The 22,593-nt window shown below is 45.8% G+C and overlaps 1 long non-coding RNA gene across 2 annotated transcripts; it reads right to left on the bottom strand.

Moving 5' to 3' along the window:
* Positions 1-438: 438 nt before the first annotated feature.
* LOC116984847 lies at positions 439-21,757 on the bottom strand. 2 transcript variants are annotated; one of them, XR_004415132.1, is made up of 5 exons: positions 21,741-21,757; positions 5,835-5,936; positions 2,702-2,835; positions 2,547-2,625; positions 439-857 (listed from the first exon to the last, which is right to left on the bottom strand). It is a non-coding gene; the product is annotated as an uncharacterized LOC116984847 (long non-coding RNA). The 2 variants fall into 2 exon arrangements; XR_004415131.1 differs by lacking the exon at positions 439-857 and having other exon boundaries at positions 2,512-2,625.
* Between the last annotated feature and the right edge of the window lie 836 nt (positions 21,758-22,593).

The raw sequence follows: 22,593 nt of genomic DNA, 5'->3' as shown, positions 1-22,593 counted from the left end.
GGGGGAATAGAATGGAACCATGGTACTTGGAGACAATCAGAAACTTTTTCACAGGGTGAAAATATCAAAGTCCAGAGGGCATGACTTTAAGCTGAGAGGAGAGAAGTTTAAAGAAGATGTGCAGGGCAAGTTTTTAATTTTACAAAAAGTGGTGGGTGTCTGGAACATGCTGTTCAGGGTGGTGGTTAAAGCAGGGAATATAGTGGCATTTAACAGGCTTTTGTGCATATGCAGGGAACGGAGGAATATTATTCAATGCAGTAAGTCCACCGTTTTTTTCATTAATGAGTAAGGCCACCACAACTCCTTTCTTAATCTTCACAGTTGGACCCATAGTTTTTTCTTTAATACCCAAACTTCCTTCTAAAATCCCAAATTCTTCTCATTCAAAAAACTCTTGATTTTCAATTTTCTAAAATCTATACATAACTAGTTGGACATTATGATTGGCACAGACATTTTGGGAAGCGGAAACGAAGGCCCGAAAACACCAATCAAAATCGGGCTGCAGTCAAAAATCACATTAATACAAAATAATGTGAGTTTTCATTCCCCGTGTTCGTGCCAGCTGGTGGCTCTGAAACAGATCTAAAGAAGTCAATCTCAGTAAATTTATAGACTGCTTCACTCTATTCTCCAAATTGCTGCTTTCTCTGTTCCACTGCAGGTTATCTTTTCTTTGAATGTTCATACACTTTGTTGTAATTGTAACTGGAGCTGGTGTATCATTTTTTTCACATGCTGCCTGACCGGCTCGGTGTTTCCACCATTTTTCATTTTTATATCAGTTCTATTCTCTACCCTTTCCCCATCGACTTTAAAAGCTTTCCTTGGTGACTGATGTGGCTAGCCGGACTCTATAGGAGTTACAATATCAGAGTAAACAATGTCAATAGTACAAATATAGAAATGCACACTGCATGAGTTTCATACAAAAGACTAATTAACAAAATAGAGGCCCATAGAATTAATGGATGAATAGCAGATGAATAAGAAAATGGCTTAAATCAATGTGCAGAGACGGTGCTAGCCTTTTTTCAAAGTGGAAAATGCTTTTCCACAGGGGTCAGTGGAGGTGTATTTTTCATTATTGAGTAAGGCCACCGCAACTCCTTTCTTAGTCTTCACAGTTGGACCTACAGATTTTTTCTTTAATACCCAAACTTCCTTCTAAAATCCCAAATTCTTTCATTTAAAAAACTCTTGATTTTCAATTTTCTAAAATCTACACATAACTAAAACTCTGATCTTGTGCTCTTCTGGTTTGTGTGGTTTTACTATTTGCGCAAAAACAGTGCGCGTTAGCGCTATGAATTTACGCCAGCTTACTCACCGTCCTCCTGTGCTGCGAGTTTTGTTCCAACTGGGGTATATTGTAAACGTTAGCGAGGTTTAAAAATCTTAAAAACCGCGCGTGTGCAGATCGATCTCTTCTCCTGCCAGTCAGCGCCGCGAGGATTGGTCTCTTCTCCTGTCACTCCACGCGCCATCGTGTCTTTACTGGAGCTGTGGGACGCTGTAGGTTGCCGACGGAAGTCTCCAACCGGACACATTTTTTGGGCGGCCTGGCCCGGCGCAACGCGGAGATGTCGCCAAACGGAAAGCGGAGAATCTGATCCCGGCGGAGGAGACCATCCAGCGTCCTAAACACACTGCCATCACAACTCCAGCTCGTTCCCCTCTGTTCCCCCTCGCTGGCTCCAGCCCCCATCCCCATGATACTCCCCTCTCCCCCATGGTACTTCCCCCGTCTATTCTCCGAGCTCTAATGCCACCCCCACCCCCCTCCACCCGCACGCCGGCGTGGCCGTAACTGCTGGTGCATCCTGACGGCTAATGTTCCTCCGGCTCACACAAGAAGGGAGAGGAGTGGCAACCTCGAGATCCTGGGGAGGGAGAGTGGGGGTCGAAAGGGGATAGAGGGAGAGGAGGGGTGTAGGGAGGGGAGATGAGTTATGGACGGAGGGAGTGACTGAGGGTGGGGGAAAGAGAGGGGAGGAGGGATTGGGGAGGGTAAGAGGAGAGGGAAAGAAGAGGGAGGAGGTGAGGAGGGAGGGGGGTAGAGTGGGGGAGGAGGGGGAATAGAGGAAGAGGAGAGGGGGCAGTAGATGAGGGGGAGTAGAGGAGGGGGTAGGAAGTGGGGAATAGAGGGAGAGGAGGGCAGTGGGCGAGGTGAGGAGGATGGTGGGGTGGATAGGGGGCGGTGTGTAGTGGGAGGTGGGGGATAGAGGCATAGGAGGGGGTAGGGAGGAGAGAGGAGTTTTGGAGGGAGGGAGGGAGTGACTGAGGTAGGGGAAGGGAGAGGGAGAGAGAGGTGATGTGAGGATTGGGGAACGGGAGGATGAGAGGTGAAGATGAGGGAGGGTGAAGAGGAGGGGAAGAGAGTGCTAGGGAAGAGGGGAAATGAGCTGTGCCTGTGCAGTTGGGAGCTATGGTGAGTGGTGGAATATTGCGTTGGGGGACCAAGCCTCCTGTGTGACAGGGACCCAACGGATCCCACTTAGTCTAGTATTTGTTTTATTTTCTGTTGCATACTCAAGTTTTACCTTGAAATTCGTAAATATCTGGATTTATATTCTGTGCAAGAAATAAACCTTGTAATGTCTGTGTCGTTGAACTATTCACCTGCATTAAAAGAAATCTGTATTACAAAAATAATGACAAGTAACTAAATATAGCTTGCAACTTATTCTCCTCTTACCATTACTGAACTACTCCATGATGTGCTCATCAGGGTTAAGGCCATTGCTGTTCCAAAGATAAATTCCATCTTCGAGTGTTACACCATTATTTGTACATCTGCCTTGAATGAGAATCTTAGAATGGGGTATTGCTCTAAATAAATGACAGCACGTCATTTATAATAAACAAAGTATCAAAAATATATGCTTTTAGGTATTCTAATCGTGTTACTAAGTATTGCTAAAGACAAAAAATACAGTTGTTCAAAATATACATGTATATTGACCGCTATAACCTTAAGAAACCGCTTAAAAATGTAAGTATCTTGGGCCATGTTGAATTTTGCTTTTTGTAGTGCCCTCCATAATGTTTGGGACAAAGACCCATCCTTTTTTTATTTGCCTCTGTACTCCACAATGAGATTTGTAATAGAAAAAATAACATGTGGTTAAACTGCACATTGTCAGATTTTAATAAAGGGTATTTTTATACATTTTGGTTTCACCATGTAGAGCTTACAGCAGTGTTTAGACATAATCCCCCCCCATTTCAGAGCACCATAATGTTTGGGACACATGGCTTCACAGGTGTATGTAATTGCTCAGGTATGTTTAATTGCCTCCTTCATACAGGTATAAGAGAGCGCTCAACACCTTAGTCTTTCCTCCAGTCTTTCCATCACCATTGGAAACTTTTATTGCTGTTTATCCACATGAGGACCAAAGTTGTGCCAATGAAAGTCAAAGAAGCCATTATCAGACTGAGAACCGAGAATAAAATTGTCACAGACATCAGTCAAACCTTAGACTTATCAAAATCAACTGTTTGGAACATCATTAAGAAGAGAGCACTGGTGAGCTAACTAATCTCAAAGGGACTGGCAGACCAAGGAAGACCTCCATAGCTTATGACAGAAGAATTCTCTCTACAATAAAGAAAAATCCCCAAACACCTGTCCGACAGATCAGAAACACTCTTCAGGTGTGGATTTGTCAATGACCACTGTCTGCAAAAGACTTCATGAACAGAAATACAGAGGCTACACTGCAAGATGCAAACCACTGGTTAACCACAAAAATAGGATGGCCAGGTAAGTTTGCCAAGAAGTAATTAAAAGAGCAACCACAGTTCTGGAAAAAGGTATTGTGGACAGATGAGACAAAGATTAACTTATATCTGAGTGATGGCAAGAGCAAATTATGGAGGAGAGAAGGAACTGCCCAAGATCCAAAGCATACTACCTCATCTGTGAAACACAGTGGTGGGGGTGTTATGGCCTGGGCATGTTGAAGATACTGTCTCACTTATCCTTATTGATGATACAACTGCTGATGGTAGTAGCATAATGAATTCTGAAGTGTATGGACACATCCTATCTGCTCAAGTTCAAACAAATGCCTCTAAACTCATTGGCCGGTGGTTCATTCTGCAGCAAGACAATGATCCCAAGCATACTGCTAAAGCAACAAAGGAGTTTTTCAAAGCTAAAAAATGGTCAATTCTTGAGTGGCCAAGTCAATCACCCGATCTGAACCCAATTAAGCATGCCTTTTATATGCTGAAGAGAAAACTGAAGGTGACTAGCCCCCAAAACAAGCATAAGCTAAAGATGGCTGCAATACAGGCCTGGCAGAGCATCACCAGAGAAGACACCCAGCAACTGGTGATTCCATGAATCACAGACTTCAAGCAGTCATTGCATGCAAAGAATATGCAACAAAATACTAAACATGACTGCTTTCATTTACATGACACAGCTGTGTCCCAAACATTATGGTGTCCTGAAATGGGGGGACTATGTATAAACACTGCTGTAATCTCTACATGGCAAAACCAAAATGTATTAAAAAAACCTTTATTAAAATCTGACAATATGCATTTTAGCCACATGTGATTTTTTTTCTAATACAAATCTCGAATTGTGGTGTACAGAGGCAAATAAAAAAATGATGGGTCTCTGTCCCAAACATTATGGAGGGCATTTTTTTGCATAAATTTAGAAGACTAATTTGTTGAATGAGCAGAGGGTATGCAAATTGTATTTTTAAATGTTTGATTGTTGTAATTGATCTTAAAACATTCAACAAATTTATGCTTTAATTATTTTCAATATAATTATCAATGCATAGTATTGCAATGCAAATATTATTAACGTTAAACCTAAGCTATATTTGATTGACTTTTTCTATTTAAACATTCATTGAATGCACTATTCAAATAACAAACTAAAATAGTAACAAATAACTCATCACAGCTGCACAGCAAATGGTTCCCATAGAATAAATTAAAGACCATTATTTCTAAACAATATCAACCATTGACAAAATCATACATGACTGTCAAGTTTTCAACTTATTCATTTACATACTAGAGATATTAATAAAAGTCTAAGGTAGACAAAAGTGCTGGAGAAACTCAGCGGGTGAGGCAGCATCTATGGAGCGAAGGAAATAGGCAATGTTTCGGGTCAAAATCCTTCTTCAGACTAATGTGAGGATGGGGGAGGAGGAAGAAAGGAAGAGGTGGAGCCAGAGGGCTGAGGGAGAGCTGAGAAGGGGAGGAGAAAGTAAGGACTACCTGAAATTAGAGAAGACAATGTTCATACCGCTGGGGTGCAAACAGCCCAAGAGAAATATGAGGTGCTGCTCCTCCAATTTACAGTGGTTCTCACCCTGGCTATGGAGGAGGCCCAGGACAGAAAGGTCGGATTTGGAATGGGAGGAGGAGTTGAAGTGCTGAGCCACCGGGAGATCAGGTTGGTTATTGCGAACCGAGCGGAGGTGTTCAGCGAAGCGATCGCCAAGCCTGCACTTGGTCTCACCGATATAGAGCAACTGACATCTAGAGCAGTGGATGCAATATATGAGGTTGGAGTCTAAGCCTCTTTTCCTGGTTACTTGCACTTGTCCAAAGAGCAATTCATAGAACTAACAACACAAAAAAAACGGCTATTTCATCCTGTCATATCTATTTTGCACACATTTAATTGTATGCACTTCAATGATTATACTCCAATCAATGCTTTATTGATCATCCCACATTGGTGTGTGGCCATTCATAGTCCATACCTCTATCAGGACAATGGGTTGCACAGGGGAATGTCCGCACATACTAAAGATCATGTTTTTATCCTCCCCAACATTTCCCCTCACCTCTACAGGAGCTCTGTGGCTGCCATGAGGATGGATCCTTTAGTTTTACCTTTCCTCTGCAAAGCTTGTCAAATAAGCAGCAATCACAATAGTCTGCAGCTTCTGTTGGGGGAAAAAAACAAGACTTTACTTAGTATATGTTTCTTCTTGTAAGCTAACTGTAACTGTTTCAAATATATTTTTAGCCAATTTTAAAACTTTCATAGGTTCCTCAAATCAATATCATATCTGAACCAAATGATGGCTGTGCACCAAAAATAGATGAAATGCTGCTTTAAAAAATGTGTATTGCTGCTGTCTGGCTGCTATGGGACATTTTACTTTAAAAGCCATGGCCTTTTACTTATTGTTCCACCGTAATATTTCAGAAGTTGTGTCGATTTGAGTGCTATCCTGTTTTAATGGAAATTTTGGGGATAAAACATTCTAACACAATTATTGATTTTTCTTTGTCCAATTTTGAATTTTTGTCAAGAAATTTAGCCTGAATGCCAAAAGCAACAATGTCTCAGCATCTGCATCCACAGCTTCCAGGGAGAAATTTTACATAGATGAATGGAGAAATTCCTTCTCATCTAAATCTTAATAGTAGACCCTTTATACCAAGGCCTTCAATTCTCTGTTCCCTGCAGCGGTCATGCAGGCCTTGACTATGTAATGCACAATCCAATGCAATCTTACTTCATGACACAGCTCTTCATTCCTGGAATTTATCTAGCAAAGCTTTGCATTACCTTCTAGGCAAGTACACACTTCCAGAATCAATAAGATCAAAATGATAGACAGATATAATCCAGGAAACCAAGGTCCAGTTATAAAGTCACCCCTACTTCTATCCTCCATCCATCTTGCCAGAAAGGCATTCAATTTTCAAGATACAAGAGGGTTTATTGTTATGTTTCCCAGATAGGACCATGAAATTCTTGCTTTGCTTCAGCACAACAGAATATAGTAGGCATAAATAAATACAGAACAGATCAGTGTGACCATATACCATTGAATATATATATATATATATACATGGTGTTCCTCAGGGATTGGTGTTGGGGCCACTGCTTTTTATCATCTATATTCAACCTCTTGGCAATATTCTCCGTCATTTGGAATCAATTTTCACTGCTACGCCGATGATACACAACTTTACCTCTCCACAAAACCAAACACCTCCCTTCCCCCAACTGCCCTCACCACCTGTCTTCAAGCTATCAGCAACTGGATGTCACTCAACCTTCTAAAACTCAATGGAAATAAAACAGAAATCATGCTAATTGGTTCAAAGTCCATACTCTCCAAAACCCACCCGTTCACCATTTCAGTTGATGGCTCACCCATACCCACCTCCTCCCATGTCAAAAGTCTCGGCGTCATTCTGGACAGTACACTTTCCTTTGGCCCCCACATCAGCAATATCACACGCTCTGCATACTTTCATCTCCGCAACATCTCCAGACTCCGCCCCTCCCTCTCCAAAGACAATACAAAAGTCCGCATCCACGCTCTGGTCACATCCCGCATCGATTACTGCAACGCCCTCCTCACTTGCACCTCCAATAAACTTCTTCATCACCTCCAATGCATTCAGAACTCTGCAGCCCGGATCATCACCCGCACGTATCCAGGTAGGTATTTTTTGTACCCATTTTTGGGTGGTAAATTGTAATGAAGACATAAAATCTCTGCCTTGAAATGTATTCAGTTTAAGTGAATGGGTAAAAGAATGGTAAATTAACATAAATCGAAGAAATGATGGGACAAAATTTAAAAAAAAATCAGAATAGTAAATTGTGTGAGTAATGAATGCTGCTGTTCATAAACATCTGTATCACACAAAAAAACACAAAATGTTAGCATAGATACAGCAAGTAATTGAGAAGGAATCATCAAGTTCGCTGACGCCACCACTGTTGTGGGACGTATCACTGATGGAGATGTGTCAGAGTATAGGTGAGATCGACCGTTTATTAGAAGTGGAGAACATTAAAAAAACAAAGAAAATTAATAATAAACTGCAGATGCTAAAAATCTGAGACAAAAGTAGAAATTGCTGGAAATACTCAGTTAGTCAAGTTGTCTATGGGGAGACACATAGATAAGATTTCAGGATGAAGACCCTTAATCAGAACTGGGAAAGAGACAAAAGCAGCTCATTGAATTTCAGGGAGGATGGGGGAGGGGGGATGTTTCTGAGATGGTAAAATCGGGGTGACCATGTAATAAGCAGAAAACAAGATTATTTAGCCAATGAGTGACTGGGGATGTTAGAAAGTGAGAACGGACAAAATAAATAGACAAAAGAAGGTAGGTTGCAAAATGTAGAGCAGGAAGATATGGCCATCAGAAAAAGGAAACAGTATAGCTGAGCCAATATTCAGATAGATGACTGATACAGAGAGAAATCCTGCAAGACTTCTACCTATCAATTATAGCTCCAGCTTCAACAGCATAATCCCATTCAAACCAATGTCCAAATTCCTGGACCTACAAATCAGCGCATTCATCTGCCAGTGGATCCTTGACTTTCTGACCTCACAGACCACAATCAGTGGGCTCAAGTGCCAATACTTCTTCCACAATAAGTCTCGACACTGATGCCCCACATGGAAAGGGGACAGTGAGGGGACAAATCATCCTCCAAGATCATCCTCAACACTGATGCTCCACAAGTTCTCAGCCCCACCCCCTTCTTTACTCCTTGTACACCCACGACTGTGAAGCCATGTATAAATCTAATTCAATTTATAAATTCACAGACGACACCACCATTGTGAGCCAGATATCAAATAACGATGAGACGAAGTACAGAAAGGAGATTGAGAACCCCATGTCCTGGTGTCGAGACAACCACCTTTTTCTCAACATCAGCAAGACAAAGGAAATAGCGATTGACTTCAGGAAGCGAAGCGGTACACATAATGCAGTTTGCATTGATGGTGTATAAGTAGAGGTGGTTGAAAACTTCAAATTCTTTGGAATAAATATCACCAACAACTTCTCCTGGACCACCCATATTGAAGCAATGACCAAGAAAGCACACCACCACCTCCACTTCCATAGAAGGCTTCAGGGCCTGTCGCACTTGGGTGACCTAATCCTCGAGTTCTGGCGAGTTTGCCCTAGACTCATACAGGATGTCGCAGGATGGTCGACACGAGGTCGTAGGTCTTCATAACTCTCCCACATGCTCGAGAGTGGTCTCTGCTTACCCAAGGCCTCAGCTAGGTTGCGGCATATGTTAAAAAATGCCCCCGTGAAAAAATCGATACTTCTTTTACTCGTAGGTTTAGTCGTAGTAGGTCGTAGTAGGTCGCCATGTTACTCGAGGGTAGTCGAAGGGAGTCGAAGGTAGTCGTAGATATTCTTCATCATAGTCGAAGGGAGGTCGAAGGAGATCATCTTCACTCTCCACTATTCGGCGTCCATTTTTCCCGAAGTTAGTCGTAGCTAATCGAAGCTGGTCTTCAACATAGTCGAAGGAGGTCGAAGGAGGTCTTCTACATAGTTGAAGGAGGTCTTCAACATGTCACTTTTTTAAACTCTCCTAAACTTTTCAATTAGGTCGCCCAAGTGGGACAGCCCCTTTAGGAAGTTTGGCATGTCCCCAACCACTCTCACCAACTTCTACATATGCGCCGTAGAAAGCATCTCAGCTTGGTGTGAGAACAGCTCCATCACACAAACCAACCTCCCTTCTATTGACTCCGTTTATACCCCACGCTGCCACGGCAAGACCAGCAACATAATCATAGATGAGTCACACCCTGGCCACTCCCTCTTCTCCCCTCTCCCATCAGGCAAAAGGCTTAGAAGTGTGAAACCACACACTTCCAGATTCAGGAACAGTTTCTTCCCAGCTGATATGTTAACTGAACCATCCTCCTGCAACTAGAAAGCAGTCCTGAACTACTATCTACCACACTGGTGACCCTTGGACTCTCTTTGATCGGACTTTGCTGGCTTTATCTTGCACTAAACGTTAATTTCTTATGATGTATCTGTACGTTTTGAAAGGCTTGTTTGTAATCATGTATTGTCTTTCCACTGACTGGTTAGCACACAACAAAAGCTTTTCACTGTACTTCAGTGCACGTGACAATAAACTAACCTGAACTAAATTGAAGGATGTGTTCTTAATCCCCCACTATACTCCCCATACACTCACGACCATGCAGCCAAATTCAGCTCTAACTCCATCGACAAGTTTGCAGGTGACACCACTGTGGTGAGCTGTATTACGAAAAATGATGAGACAGTATACAGGAAGGAGATAGAGAACATCCAGTCGAAACCCTGCGTCAGGACTGAAGTTCGTTTTTATTAACAAAGTTGATGAATTATGGGCAGAATAAACAGCAAAGTGGGTTATCATGGCAGCTACAAGCAGATTATGCTTTTTGTCTGTTATTTGTTGTTAACAGCAGGCCAAGTGATACAAATTGAAAGAAAATTCTGAGCAAAGAGATACCGACAGCAATATCACGTTCTGATGCTTACAGAAAAAAAATTCAATTCAAAGTCCAGTAACATGCTGTAACATGTCCATAAGTATTTTGTTCCTCAAGCTTGTTTAGACTTTGCAGTAACATTGCGAAAGGCGACTGACGGGTAAATCAGAATGGGAGTAAGATGTCAGGGCTCTAAATTAACAGTTGCCTGGTTGCCAATGGCCACCTAAAGTCATGCTGGGCAACCTAAAAGCCGTGTCATTTTGCCCGGCTTGGCAAGCAAAAAAAAAAATCAAGTGGTTCGGAATCAATCCCTGAATTTGGTAGATGCAAATTCCTGGGATTGGGATAAAATTGCCCGTGTGCGGGCGAGGTTAATGAATAGGGACGGGGGACGGTTGCAGTCCGGTGGTTGCGGTGCAGGATTAGGATGATCCCGGATTCCTGGGCACAGGGATGGGATTTCCCTCGTTTTTGGCGGGCGTCTGACTCGCAGCCGCGGCCCTGGTGCTTTGTTGTGGCTCCGGGCCCGTATCTAGATCTAGATGTGGTATGCTGAAAAGCTCAAGATAGAGCATCACTCAGCACTTGACAATTTAACATTTTTTCAAGCAAATTAACCTACAAACCTGTACATCTTTGGCGTATGGGAGGAAACCGAAGATCTCGGAGAAAACCCGCGCAGATAACGGGGAGAACGTACAAACTCCATACTGACAGCATCCGTTGCGGGATCGAACCCGGGTCTCCGGCGCTGCATTTTGCTATGAGGCAGTAACTCTACCGCTGCGCCACCGTGACTGCCCAGGTTGTCGGCCGCACTGCTGGCACCCGCGACACCTACCGTTCAACTCTGAGCGGGTACCCCTCTATCTCTCTCTCTGTCACTCTCCACCTCCGCCCGCCATCCGTGTCGCCGGGTCTCTGCTCTCCGGCCGTTCCTCATCCGCCAGCACAGCCGGCCGCCTTGCACATGCGCACAGCCACGGCCTACACATCCTGCCCCTGCACATGCGCAATGCATCGGCCTGCACATCCTCCCCCTGCACATGCGCACTGCCACCACATCCTCCCCCTGCACATGCGCACAACCATGGCCAGCACATCATCGGCCGCACTGCCATGGCAACTGGTCGGCGCTGGGCACTTTCTCCCCCCCTTTGCGTTGTGGGAGATCTGGCAGCCATTGCTGTCCAAACACCGCCTCGCCGCGACCGCTGAAACCGAACGCAGAATCACTCCCTGAAGCTGGAGTAACTCCCTGGAGTAACTCTTGCTTCTTCATTTCTTGGTCCTCCAAAAATATTCCAAATTTAATTTAAACTGGAGGCGGTGAAGGGTGGACATAAGCAAAAAAGGGTTCTTGCGAAAAAAGAGCTGCCTTAAATTTAGTTGCGTCTGGTTGGGTAACTATGGTAAGGTGAAGACATTTCCATGCTTTACTTGTGTGGGGGTACTCCATGGAGCAGCCAGCATCTCTGGATAGAAGAAATGAGGGTGACGTTTCGGGTAGCGACCCTTCTATAGACTCCCTCTGGTTTTAGTGTTTTTAGTTTAATTTAAAGATACAGCGCAGGAACAAGCCCTTCGTCTCGAGTCCACGCCGACCAATGATCACCCGTACACCAGTTCTATCCCACACATTAGCGACGTAAGCCAAAAGTCAAGAGTGTTTTATTCTCTCACGTCCTAGTTAGAACAATGAAATCCTTACTTGCAGCAGCACAACAGAATATGTAAATATAGTACTCTGTAAACAATGTTATAAACGAGAAAACAAAACAGTCTATATTTATATATGAATATATAACTATATAAATAAAAATATATATTATATATGTGTGTGTGTGTGTATAAATATATATACACACACACACACACACACAATTTCCCTCTTGGGATTAATAAAGTTCTATCGTATAGTATTGTGTGTGTAGGAAGGAACTGCAGATGCCAGTTTAAACCGAAGATAGACACAAAAAGCTGGAGTAACTCAACAGGTCAGACAGAATAGTAAGATTAAACGAGAACTTACCAGTTTGAAGTTTGATCCTTATTTTATGAGGAGGAACGTTGAGGGACTACGTGAAGAACCCCGTTAGGAAGCATGCGTGTCATTCTTCAAAGCAGTGGTGTGGAATCACAGATAACTATAATGACTAAACATAGTAAGATTAGACAACAGATACCAGTTCAGACTATGATCAAGGGTGGGAGCGGAGGGCACGTAGTCCCTCAACGTTCCTCCTCATAAATAAGGTTCAAACTTCAAACTGGTAAGTTCTCGTTTAATCTTACTATTTTACTTCGGAGTCACGTGAGTGACTACGTGAAGATTTTAAAGCTCTGTGATTTCATGCCGTGGAACGAGTCCATGCATCACATCTGCCTTGATTTTTGGGGAGAGTAGAGTTAACATCATTAGACATCAATACGATATTGAAATCCAACAGTAAAATTATGAACACCAATTATTGCCCCTATTTATGGGTCTATTATATTACAGAACTTAAATTTGTTTCTGTGAATGTTTCAGGTTCAATGACTGGTTTGTTATAAAGTCGTAGGAAAATTCCTCCGTTGGCCATCCTGCTGTCTTGAGGATTTGGTCCATTGGTACGTCCAACTTCATAGCTGCTAATGTAGCTGCAGCCCTGGTGGAGTGAGATTTGAAATGCTAGTTCCCACTCCAGCCTATTTAGGACTTGTTTTAGCCATCCAGAGATGGTCTGGACTGTCACTGTTTTAAATGGCTGTTAGTAGCTGATTAAAGTGACATTCCTCCCCTCTGATGATCTTAGTATACTTCAAGTATGATAGTAAGTGTCTTATAATACAGAGACGACCATCTGTAGGGTAGGCCCTGAATTCTGTTTTTTTTAAATTTTATTTTTTTAGGTGTGTTGACCCCTGTCTGTTCTGTATGACTATTACACTGATGTAAACCTTAAATTCCAGATGAATTAATCATGTTGTCCAACCTTGTTTTCTGTGGTGACTGGACCCTTGTGGCGTGACCAGGACCATCAGCATGACTGTTTTCATAGTCAGTTTCCGTAGGAACAGAGCTGTAGCTGGAGACCAGTTTCTTAACATGGTCAGTACAATGCTCACATCCCATATTTGGGAGTACCTGGTTCTTGGGGACTAATTTTAAAAATGCCCCTCATGAGTTTGTTTACCAGGGTTTGTCCCAACAGAATGCCGCTCTGTACCTTCGACAGGTATATTGACAGAGCACCTCTAGCACAGTTGATGGCACTATGACTGAGCCTCTCATCGTAATGGAGGCTTGCCAGGAATTCCAGAACAGACGGGATGTTCATAGATCTGTGGGTGATGATTATTGTTGTGACAGTACTTCCCATTACTAGATGATACCAAGTACTGATGTTTAGGTGGACAGTCTGTGACCCGCTGAAATAATTCCGCATTCGGTCCGTCAGTCCCAGGTGTAGAAGAGGTGCTTTCAACTATAAATAAATAGGTTAATATATAATAGTGACATGGGTAACTCCCCTTGTTGCGGGAAAACCCAGTAAGTTAGGTCTATGATGGATGGTGATGTATGGTTCTGACCCATGTTGATATCACCAGTACCCCCTGGTTGCGTAGGGCAATCAGGTATATCAAGATTCGAGACGTGAAGTCTATAGTTTCTTCCTAAATAACCCACTGATGAGGCAAAGGGAGGGATGCATAAATGATCCCCCAATCAGCGAAGATACATCTGAACCACTGCCCCAGGTTCTGGCTCCCAAGAACATAATTTGATAACTGGTAAGAGCATAGATGTGAATAGGTCGTTATCTGGTGTTCCATACCAGCTGTTCCAGCAATACATATTTTATCCAACATCCATACAGAGTTTTTAGACTTAGCGTGACCTGTTGTCTGCCACTAAATTCAGTTTCCCTGGTAGTTGGAAGCTGATATCCAATCTCTATCTGGATACGCTATTAATCCAGATTAATAGAGACAGTGACTCTAAGACTATTGCCTGCATCACAGTGTGGAGGTACCCGGTGAACTCACCGCGGCGGATGCCAGCCTGTGTCCATTGTGTGCTGCTAGTATTACATGTATGGCTGCAGGCAACAACATCTCGTTCAGACCGAAAGGTCTGATTGACAAGAAGGATTCAATTCAATTCAATTCACAAATAATTTTGGCCAGATAATCACATGGTGTCGATATGTTTCTACCCATATGGTTGACATATGCTACCCCGGTGGTGTTGTCAATTTGTAGAGTAACATACTGGTGATATAACCCAAACAATTTGACTTAAAGCCATGACTAGCTCTCACTTCCCCGGGTATATATACCCAACGTTAGTAGTGATGCCTCCTGAGCATTCCATCTCCCCCACAGCTGGAGATGGAATTAGTAACATCCCAATCCAAGGCCCATCAGTATGTGGTTCCATAGACGGGTAACTGTGTTTGGTTGTTTCATAAGTCTGTCAGAATGACCCCCACATAATTTCTTGAGTGACGCGTGTAGCGCTCTGTACTATGATTATGTAAAGGTCCGATATCATGTGGCTGTCACACAGCCCCTAATGCCAATTATTCTACTACCAGTCTGATGGCTGGTTTAGTTCCCTGGAAGCCTCCATAAAGGCTGTACCCTTTCTTACGGCAAAGTTACTGCCATGTGAAGAGTGTTAACGGTGGATCGCAGACGATCTGTTGTGTTAAATACATCTGTGGGCACCTTCAATGAGTCCTATATAGCAAGCATATTTTAATACCATGCTTGCCATGTAGTACCCTAGGATCAATCCCTTAGTTGCACCAAAGGTTCCCATTTGTAATGAATATAAAGTACGAAGTATTCAAATTAGTCAATCTAAGATGAAGTGGCAACCACCTCTAAATTATGAGAAGGATATTTAGGACACGAATCCCTGTGATTCGTGTGGATGTCCTCCATAAGTCCTATAATATATGGGCACTGTAGTTCAGTATGCGCTTTAGTTGTTTCTTTCCCTGTAAGCATGAACATTCAGTTCGGTACATGCTGAACTGGAGGATAATGGAATGAAGAATTCTAAGGTATACCCCTGTACTTCTGAATTTTAAGTGTCGGTAGAATAATTCTATGCATACAGATAGATCTGTTATCCACTACAAACCTCCCTGGTTCCTATTAGTTGGTTAGTTACTATTTCGGCATCCTCCGTGGTCGTTGAGGTGCCGGTGTCTGATGAGGGTAGCACATTTCTCAAGAAGTAGTTTTTAAGACGTTCCTTAATGTGTCCCAGAGTTCCCTCGATGTGAAGATCTTTCCCTGTTAAGATAAGATGCCTCCAAATTTTAATATTGGAGGTTGGGAGGTTCCAGGTTTTCATCTGTTAGGACTTAGAACATTCTTTCGTTTCAATTCCCTGCCCTACCATGTTTAGGTTGATACTGGGAACATTCAGGTTTTGCAGTTCCCTGATGGTAAGTGTTTTCCCATAGGTTTTCCGCACCCTAAGTGTACTAGGGGTATGTTCTGCTCCCCTGTTCAAGTGGAGCCCAAACTTGACCCCCTATACTCCCCTCTGATGAGGGAGAACACTGTGCAGCCCTACAAGAGGTACTGCTGTAGGACTTACTAGCTGCCCCTCTGTGACTAGTCTCCATCTCATGGAGCTGCCACTTACATGCTCCAACAGCCGCTCCAGCTGGTCCCGATGCTCTCGGGCACCCAACCGGCTCCAATGCACATGATCACTGGCCATCGCGGCTGCTCCTGAAGCCGTTACTCCTGAGGCTGCTCCTGCTGCAGTTCCTGCAGCCACTCCATCCGGCTCCAATGCTCACGGGCAATGGCCGTCACGGCTGCTCCTGAAGCTGCTCCTGTTCCAGCTCCTGCAGCCAGCCCAGGATTGAGTCTCGGTGTTCCCCTCTGATGAGTGAGAAACTCTGTGCCGCCCCACAAGGAGTACTGCTGTGGGGCTTATTAGTTGCCCACTGTGGCTTTGCCACTTTGGAGTATTTCCACTCTGCAGCCCCACAAGGGGTACTGCTCCTGCAGCCGGTCCAACCGGCTCCAATGCTCTCGGGCACTGGCCGCTCCCGGCTGCTCTTTATCCTGCATGCTGCAGCCGCTACAACCGACCTCGGTGCTCACGGGCACCGGCCGCTCACGGCTGCTCGTCATGCTGCAGCCGCTCCAACCGACCCCAGTGCTCACGGGCACTGGTCGCTCGCGGCTGCTTAATTTCTCCTGCAGCCGGTCCAACCGACCCCCATGCACACGGGCACTGGTCGCTCGCGGCTGCTCCTCTCCCGACCGGCCGGGGCCGGCGCGGGAGCGAAGTCGGGAGAGAAATCGGGCACAGCTGTTCCCATTACGGGAGATCAGCGTGCCGTTTGCTGCTGCTGCTGCCGGCTGCCCGTAATTTTGCGGTTCTCCGCCGCCAGCTTTCCCGCTCCTTCCAGCGCCTCGGACCCATGTATAGGTCCGTGGGGCTGTAGTCCGAGTCGTCGGAAATGACTACTCCAGAAATGCTGCACCACTGTCGGCGTCCTCCTGGAGCTGAAGTCAGCTCCGGCTCCCGTTTAAGGGAGATAGCAGGGACCCGGCCGTTGCTGGCTGCCTGCAGTTCTGCAGACTCTCCCCAGGCCGTTTTCATCAGCCTTCTGTAGAAAAAAAGGCAAGTAAAAGAACGACGTTCCCTCACCTTACTGTTGCAGGTTCAACCCCTGCCGTTTGGGAGGAACGTCCTTCCTCCAGCAATGACGAGTTCGAATGCGTGTAGCATAATGACACGCATGCGTCCTAGCGGGGTTCTTCACGTAGTCACTCACGTGACTCCGAAGTAAAATCTCTGGACAAAAGGAAAATATTACGTTTTGAGTTGGGTCTGAAAAAGGTTCCTGCACACCTTTGGAATGTGGAAGGAAACAAGAGCACCGGAGAAAACCCATGTGATCAAATGGAGAAGGAACAAACTTCATACGGACAGCACCCATATTCAGGATCAATTCTAGGTCTCCAGCACTTTCAGGCAGCAACTTTATGGCCAATGTACTGCCCCACAGTCTTGAACTGAATTAAAACATACAATAGCTGTAAAGGGGGACATAGCGTGACTTAGAGATTTGAGACTGAAAATGGATAGTTTATTTTTTTTAATATCCAAAGTTATCAACATATAATTGTGTGTGTTGTAAAACTGGACGTATGGGCTTCGCACGGTACCGCTCAACTTTGGCCCGTCATTTTACCAGGAGTTTTACAGTTGCCGACGTCTCCCAGCTGTTTGTGGGCGCCGATTTCCTTCGGGCTCAATCCCTGTTGGTGGATGTGAGGGGGCAGCGCCTTGTTCATGCTGCAACGTTTGAATTGATCTCCTGCTGCATCCGTAGCGCCACGCCATGACCCAGTGTCTTCCCTGGACAATGTTTATGCCAAGATATTGGCGGACTTTCCTGACATACTGATCCCCAATTTCAATCGGTCAGCCCCAAGCACTGAGTTGTGCATCAAATCCTCACCACAGGACCGCCGCTCCACGCACGTGTGCGCAGTCTTCCCCCTGACAAGCTCCTTGTCGCCAAGACGGAGTTCCGCCAGATGGAGGCCATGAGAATTGTACGGTGCTCCGACAGCCCGTGGGCTTCTCCACTACACATGTTTCCCAGGAGTCTGGGGGCTGGAGATCTTGTGGAGATTACTGACGCCTTAATGATGCCACGACTGCAAATGTCTACCATTGGTGCATGCCCACAGCGGCTCGGATCATGCGGCCGTTGTTTCAGTTCCTGGCCGGCAAGTAGCGGAACATTCAGTGGTACGACAAGGCTGTGGCCGTTTTCGATGGTGCGAAGGAGGCGCTGGCATGGGCGACAATGCTGGTCCATCCGCAGGCTGATGCCCCAACCACCCTGACAGTGGACGCCTCTGACTCTGCTGTGGGTGGCGTGCTGGAGCAATTGATCGATGGACGCTGCCAGACCCTGGCCTTTTTCAGCCGGCAGCTCAGCTCAGCGGAGCGGAAGTACAGTGCCTTTGACCGGGAGCTCCTCGCATTGTACCTGGCGGTGAGACACTTTCGTTATGTCCTTGAGGGCCGGGATTTTACTGCCTTTACCAATCACAAGCCCCTCACCTTTGCTTTTGCGAAGGTGTCGGATCCCTGGTCCTCTCGGCAACAGCTTCAGTTGGCGTATGTCTCGGCGTTCACGACCTGCATCCACCACATCGAGGGTAGGAGTAACAATACAATACAATACAATTTATTTGTCACTTGAACCTCATAGAGGCTCAAATGAAATGTTGTTTCTACAGTCATACACACAAGAAAAAAAGACCCAAGACACAACACAATTTACACAGACATCCATCACAGCGCATCTCTTCCTCGCTGTGATGGAAGGCAAAAAAACTTATCTCTCCCCTGCACTCCCCATTCCCCTCCCTATGTCAGAGTCAAAGCCCCCGGCGGGCGATGGCAATTGTCCCGCGGCCATTAACGCCGCGCCGGCGATGCAAGGCCGCACTCCAGGTCTTGGTGTTGGAGCCCCCGGCGGACGCTAGCAAAGTCCCGCAGCCGTTGAAGCCGCGCCGGGCGGTGATGTAAGGCCCCGCTCCAGGTCATCCTCAACCCCGCGACTCGGGCGGGAGAAGTCGCCGTTGCGGAAGCCCCGAAAAGCCGTCTCCCAGCAGGGACCCGCGGGCTCCCGGTGTCACCGTCCACCAGACCTGCGGTTGGAGCCTCCGAATCCCCGGGGGTCGGGCCACAGCAGCGCGCCACCACAGCTCCACCCGCTCCGAACTCGGCCAGCTCCGCGATGGTGAGCAGCTCCGCAGCTCCGCGACTGGAGTCCCAGGTCGCTCCTGCCGGAGGCCGCTCCACGGTGCTAGGCCCCAACGACAACGGAGACCCGACAGGGAAAAGGTCGGGCTCTCCGTGCAGGGGAAAGATTTTAAAAGTTTCCCCCCCACCCCTCACACACACATACCCCATCAAAAAAAAAAAAAAACTACATTAAAACGGGACAAAAAATAACAAAAAGACAGACGGACTGCAGAGGCCGCTGCGACGTGAGTCGCGCCGCCCACCTAACAGGGTCGCTGTTGCGTTGTCCCGCCCCGCCATCAGTGGGGTCCTTGATGTGGCCCCAGGGATTGACTATTCCGCCTTGGCGGCTGCTCAACTGGGGGATGGGGAGATGTTCGCCAACCGCACCGTGCTTTCCGGCCTGGTGTTGGAGGACGGCTGTTTGGTCCTGCTGGTACTACGGTCCTGTGCGATGCGTCCATTGGTCAGTCGCGACCCATCGTTCCTGCCGCCTGGCACCATCGGGTGTTCGACATCATCCACGGGTTGGCTCATCCTTCCAAGCAATGACTTCGTTGGTGGCGGCCCGGTTCATGTGGCATGCCTTATGTAAGCAGGTTGGTAACTGGACCCGGGCGTGCATTCCATGCCAGACGTCTAAGATTCAGCGTCAAGTCCAGGTGCCTCACGAGCGGTTCGATCATATTCATGTGGATATCGTGGGTCTGCTTCCCCAGTCCCGGGGTGGCACTCATCTCCTTACTGTGGTGGATCGTTTCACGTGGTGCCCGCAGGCTGTTCCGCTTGCTGATACTTCTGCTGTGACGTGTGCCCGTGCCCTCACTGCCCACTAGATCGCTCGTTTTGATGTGCCAGTGGACATCTTGTCAGACCGGGGGAGCTCAGTTCACCTCTGAGTTGTGGTCTGCTATGGTCCACCTGTTGGGGGCTCAGCTCCATCACACCACGGCCTATCATCCACAATCCCATGGTTTGGTAGAGCTGTTTCACCGTCATCTCAAGGCCACTCTGAAGGCATGGCTCATGGGCCCGGAGTGGATGGACGAGTTGCCGTAGGTTTTGTTGGGGATTCGTACTGCCCCAAAAGAGGATTGGCTTCTTCCTCAGAGTAATTGGTTTATGGTGCTCCGCTTACGGTTCCGGGGGATTTCGTTCCGGTGGCACGTGGTATGCCAGAGCCTCCCTCGTCTGTGTTGGTTCGTTTGTGGGAGAAGGTGGGCACGCTCTCGCCTGTCCCGACATCTCGCCATGGGTAGGTTCGTTACCACGTTCCGCCTGCTCTCCAGGACTGTCTGTATGTGTTCCTGTTTCTAGATTCATTTATGGGAATTAAACATTAAATTCCATCCATCAGGCACATGTTCATGACAGTGAGATTTAAAAAGCATGTTACTGTATATTGTGAATTTCATGTGTGAATGGGATTAGTTTGTTATTTGGATACTTAAGCTATTTAAAACAATTATCCTTTTCTGAAGAAATTGAATCTACAGGACATTCTTAATGGGATCGTAGTGGGTAGAAAGGCATGTCATGCATGGTTTGAAGAGCAAAATCTTGTAGTTTACAATGCCAAATTGAAAAGTTGAGGAAAAACAGAGTTGCTTATTGGTTACAATCTGAGGAGTATGATGATGCTATTGATTATGATATGCCAATGTACCAGCTAGCAACTGATCTTCTCCATAAAGACTTGGTCTATTGCTAGAAATTGTAATTTATTTACCTATCTGTTACGGACTTACAGCATATAATACAATAATATTGTTCTGATCTTGAGAATATCACATTTTGAATTTTCAAGGTAGTCTGGGTGTTTATTACTATTTCCGTCACAACGGTCAATTTTGTAATTAGCTACAATTAGGTAACTAACTAATTATAGGCTTTAATTTCAGGTCATCCTAGTAAGATGTTTTATATTTGTTTCAGAATGCGTCAATCTGTAATAACTGAAAATTTCATTCAGTTCTCTTAATTTTTAAGAAAGTTATGGGCTTTTGACTGTCCTCGATCACAGCTTTTGTGTTAAGTATGGAAAAGCAATAGGGAACAAGATGCTAATTTCCGAGTATGAAAATTCCATAACTTTTTTAATACTGAAGATATGAAAGTGAATTAGGTGTCAAATTAAACTTCTTTTTATGCTTTATCTGATGGGATAAATTGCAGACATGATTTTTAAAATCTCAAAATTTAAATAAAGGCTAAATAAAGGCTCCAGAATCTCCTGTCCTTTGTCATCAAACCAATCCCTGTGTTTTTTGATAGAGAAAACAAATGTCTCAGTGTAAAACAGTGTCATTGGAATTTTTAAAATGCAAATGCTCAACATTTTAATTTAAAAAAGAGAATGTTGGAAGTACTCAGCAGGTCAGACAACATATCCAGAGAAAGAAAAACGAAGTTCATGTTTCAGGTCAAAGACCGTTTGTCAGCATTGCGAAAAAAAGTTTTTTTTAAAAGCAGGGGACGGGTGGGTAAAATAATCCACCTGGCAGGGTGAGAGGGGTGTTGCGCTGGAGATATGTTGCAGAGATCCTGCAGGCGATGGATGATCGGAAACAGAGAGCATGAACACATTCCATGAGACGGGGGGGCGGGCGGTGAAAGAGTGATCCGGGATCAGACCGTCTCATGCCCCACTCCCTTGAGTCCCATTACCAGTCGACTGCTGGCCCCGGTCACCGCCACCGCCTCCCGCCGCCGGCCCGGTCACGGTCGCCGCCTCCCGCCGCCGGCCCGGTCACGGTCACCGTCCGAACACTCATTTCAAACGCTCTGTCAACTCGCGCCCAACCGACGTCCTCGATGCATCACCAAGCGCACAGCCCCGCCCGCCCTTGCCGTGTCACATGACAACCCAGATGCCGGCGGCGCGACATTCCAATAGCGTCACAGCCTAACTTTAGCACTTCAGCGTAATATCGTCACAATTCCACCACTACGGCATTATATCCTATCATATCTCCGACAGTATTACCTCAGTATTACATCTGCCCCCAGAAAAATTACATCACTGTCCCATTCACAAAATGTTAAAACACAGCCATTTCTCTGTAGTTATGTATAGTATTTGAGGTTTCAGAAAAAATGTCAAATTATTTGGTTTCCATCCTGGTTTAATGACTATCGAGGATGCAACGTTACACTTGCAGACCTGCCAACTTTCTGCCAACGCTCTGTCGTGAGACATTCTATGATCAACGTGAATTTCAAAACTAATATCAACTGCATGGGCCGCGGGTGTTGGAGAGCCGGGGCGGAGGGAGGGATGGAAGCAGAAGCAGAAGCAGAAGCAGCGGCGGGATCAGATGCGGACGGGGAGCCGGGGCTAGCGAGTGTTTGCCGGGCTGGCGAGTCGCTCGCTGCAGCTCCGGCCATGGAGCAGCCTCAAGCGGCCTTTTCACGGGGCGACTTGACGCAAGAGTTAACCAGAGTTTAACATCGTGGGAACCTCGTGCGGTAACAGTACGGCATTCGTGGACCACCGTGGACCACCGTAGCGCTAACGGCA

This window comes from Amblyraja radiata, chromosome 20 (genome assembly GCF_010909765.2).
Source record: "Amblyraja radiata isolate CabotCenter1 chromosome 20, sAmbRad1.1.pri, whole genome shotgun sequence".
NCBI lineage: Eukaryota > Metazoa > Chordata > Chondrichthyes > Rajiformes > Rajidae > Amblyraja > Amblyraja radiata.
The sequence above is the reverse complement of the archived record's forward strand: the minus strand, read 5'-3'. Positions and strand labels throughout refer to the sequence as shown.